At 49.5% G+C, this 3801-nt stretch overlaps 1 long non-coding RNA gene across 1 annotated transcript; it reads right to left on the bottom strand.

Moving 5' to 3' along the window:
- Nucleotides 1-422: 422 nt before the first annotated feature.
- LOC129656243 (uncharacterized) lies at nt 423-1241 on the bottom strand. The gene is made up of 2 exons (XR_008716290.1): nt 870-1241; nt 423-634 (listed from the first exon to the last, which is right to left on the bottom strand). It is a non-coding gene; the product is annotated as an uncharacterized LOC129656243 (long non-coding RNA).
- Between the last annotated feature and the right edge of the window lie 2560 nt (nt 1242-3801).

Below are 3801 nucleotides of genomic sequence, written 5' to 3' on the forward strand. Positions count from 1 at the left end.
GGGAAGGCTTCACAGAAGAGGTGACATTTGAACTGGGGCCTTGAAGTTTATCTAGGGTTCCACCCTGTACAATTCCAAGTGCTGCCATTCACAAGGTAATCTCTGTGACTGGCTCCCCTGCATGTGCAGGGCAACTCTGAAATCTTTACAGAGAAATGGAGAGGGTGCCCTTGTTAGTTTTCGCTAACAAATGGCTTCCCAAATTCAACCTCCCAAATTCATGCTCTATTGGTTTCAAACAGTAAGCATTTACAGGTCAGCTGGCGAGCTCTTCTGAACTCAGGTGGGCTTATTCCTGCACCTGAATCAGCTGGTGAGTCAACTGTAGGGTGATCAACCGTCCTGGTTTGCCTGGAACTGCCCCAGTTATAGCACTGAAAGACCTACATCCCTGGTGACCCCTCAATCCTGGGCAAACTGAAGCAGTGGGTCACCCTAGTTGACTGGGGCTGTCAGGTCTAGGCGGGCCTGGGTGAGGGTGGATGGGGCCTCTCTCTGCAGTTCCTTCATCCTCCAGTGGGTCAGCCCAGGCTGTCCTCATGGCAGCAGTGGCAGGGGTCCAAGAGAGTGAGTGGACATGTGTGTCCTCTTGAGGCCGAGGCTCAGAACCAGCCCGTTGTCGTTCTGCCACATCCTATTGATCAAAGCAAGTCATAAGACCAGGGGTAGAAAAAGAACCTCTCCCTTTTTATGGGAGATGAACATTGCAAGGGGCATCGATATGGGAACAAGGTGGAAAACTGGGGCCTGTTTCAAAATCAACTTGTCTTGACTGAGGTGAAGCAATAAGCCCAGCTGACCTGTAAATGCTTAGTTTTTTAAAACTACTCTACTGAATTCGGGAGGTTACATAGCAAAATCTAACCTACCTCCTTTCATGAGGTATATCTGGGGAGTGGCAGGAGTTCAGAGTGGCTGGAGCATAGTGGGCTGTGAGAAGATGCGAGAGTGATAATAATGGCCGAGTCTGCGTGTTTTCTCATTTCCTAGACTGGCAGATGAGTACAATTGGAAACAGACTGTGATTCCTTTATAAGAAAGACCAGGGCCCAGGTAGGGCAGGCACACACCCAAAGTCACACAGCATGGATAGGGACTGTAGGGCTTTTCCTGCTGGGCCAAGAGAAGTTATGGGAGGAGGGGGGCCTTTTGCAATCTCCTACTTAAGACCAAGAAGCCACTTGGGTGTTCATAAAAGAATATGGATGACTTGATGGAGATGGAGAGTGTTGAAATCACCAAACCTCCCCTGGCACTCACACTTCTGCAGAACTGTGATTATTTATTCTTTGAATTTGAATAATTGGTGTTTCCCCCCCCCCCTCCAAATATTCCCTGAGGCTCACTCTGTATCATTAGTAGCAAATGGATTTGCAGGTGTGTAATTAGGCTGGAAAATTACAGGCAGCCGGAAGCCTTGACCATGATTCTCCCACCTCCTGGGGAGGCCCCCGGGCCAGGAAATCAAGCCAGATCCTGGGAAAGGGCCTTCTTGCTTATAAACTGGCCAACCAGGCCCCTGTAAATCCACTGACCCATCACTAACTTACTGTGTGACTCTGCTCTCTGGGCCTTAGGCTCCTGGTCTATAATCAGGAGGGGACAAGGGGAGAAGCAGCATAGTGGGATTTAGATGGCAAGCAGGCCTGACAGTGGCAGAGCCATCCATGAACTGAGCTGAGGACATTACAGGCCCTGGAGTGGCTGTGAGGAGCTAGATGGCTGGGGATGGCAGAGGCTTTGTCCTCTCTTGGAAAGGGCAGATGATATTCTTTTTTGACCAACAAGCTTACCGTATGCCCAACTGCACAAAGTCTACACAGACTCACTTCAGCTTCTCCGCATTCCCAGAGGGGGCGTTTGCTACTCTGATGGACAAATGGACAGGGGACGTGACTGTCCAGTATCACTCGGTAGGTGTAAACCCAGGCAGTTTGGCTCGGCTTCCCGGCTCATTCCACAAACCTGCTGAATGTCTGCAGCCACCCTCTCACCTCCACCTGCCCAGCATGGAGTCAGGTGCTCCACTGGCCTACAGACACACCCTGTGCCTTGCCCTCGGTTCCACCAACTGTATCACCTGAGCCCCCTCACCTCTGGCTTCCATGCTTCAGTCCATGGCAAGCAACAGCAGGAGGTTGGAGGGTGGAGGTGAGAGAGACTGGGGACTTGTTACCACCCCCTCCCTGCCGGGCCGGGTTGTATCCTCCATTAGTCAGGTGGCACTCTCCCCGGAGCCTCCGCCCTCAGGGGCCTGGGCAGGGCTGTCTGCACAGCTCAGCAGGCACTGACTGCTCCCACTATTGTAGGTTCAGGGTGTTTCATCACCCCCAAATCCATCATTAAACACTTCCATCAGGATTCTGAGAGGGACCCTGGCGGAGACCCCTCTAGAAGGCTGCTCCTGCCCCAAAGAGCTCTGTGTTGTATCACCAATAATTCCTCCTCTTCCCTCTCCCTGCCCCCCAAGACCTTATCCTGTGGACACAGTTGATCAGGGTTGGAAGGAAAGCAGGATGATCAAACTGGTTCCCAGCAAAGACGAGTTTTCCACCCATTGGTCCCTGCAAATCTCCAGAGCCAGTACTTAATATTTCCCTTTAATCAACTCTTTTCTGTCCAAACTTTTAAAAAATTGAATCTGAGTTTTTGAAATAAATTTTTAATTTTAGAACAGTTTTAGATTTACAGGGATATTGTGAAGAATATTATAAGTTCAGAGATCGACTGACTCTCAAACTTATTTTAAAAGGAAATATTTTCATTATTCCTGCAAGTGAAATCAGCATGATTTGCCTCAAGTAGACTTTAATCTTAAAAATGAACACTGAAAACTAAACAATGTTGTTACATTTTTAAAATTAAAATAAAAAATTAACAGCCCAATAGAAGTATTAATAAATCTGGTTGATTTATATAATGCATTTTGCATGCAGAATTGGCTAGGATGTGTGTGTGTGTGTGTGTGTGTGTGTGTGTGTGTGTGTGTGTGTAGGCAAAAGAGGAGGCAGTATATGAAGCTCTCCCCAGGGCCATCACCAGGCAGTTTTCCATCAAGAGTGCCCTGCCAAGAGTCCTCCAAGGAATGAGCCAGCATAGTATAGCCAGTGTTGATGGAGTGCTGCCTCTGGTGGGGCAGCGTTTTGATATCTTACATCTACTAAGTTGTCAGAGCCTCAGGACCACCTGATGAGGTAGTAGGTACTGTTACCATCTCAGTCTTTAGATGGAGACACTGAGGCAGGTCAAGGAACCGGTTCAAGGCCGCAGGACAGAGCCACACGGAGGCTGTCTGGCACCAAGCCTACACTTGGCTGTGCTCTGTTACTGGGCTTGGCTGTGCATCGCTGTTCCCTGTTACCGACAGCAGAGGAAACATACTCTTTTCTCATCCTGCTGCAGGCTCGCTGGACCAGGACAGCAGCACCAGCCTCATCTCTGTTCTCCTCCTCCTGTCTGTTCTCGGCTCTGCATCCAAGTGCTCTCAAATCCACCAAGCTCTGTCCTGCCCTTGCTCAGCGCCCTCCAGGGATGTCCCCCACTCTTCAGTTTTATTCTCCCCCACACCAACTTTGTACTCTGAAATTCCTCTATAAGAGGCAAAAGACTAGAAAATGAACACCCTATGTCCTTTTCCAAGATTTAACGATGGCTAACATTCTCCATCTCGGAGAAGGGAATGGCACCCCACTCCAGTACTCTTGCCCGGAAAATCCCATGGACAGAGGAGCCTGGTGGGCCGCAGTCCATGGGGTCGCTAAGAGTCGGACACGACTGAGCGACTTCACTTTCACTTTTCAC

The sequence above is a fragment of the Bubalus kerabau genome, chromosome 6, assembly GCF_029407905.1.
Source record: "Bubalus kerabau isolate K-KA32 ecotype Philippines breed swamp buffalo chromosome 6, PCC_UOA_SB_1v2, whole genome shotgun sequence".
Taxonomy (NCBI): domain Eukaryota; kingdom Metazoa; phylum Chordata; class Mammalia; order Artiodactyla; family Bovidae; genus Bubalus; species Bubalus kerabau.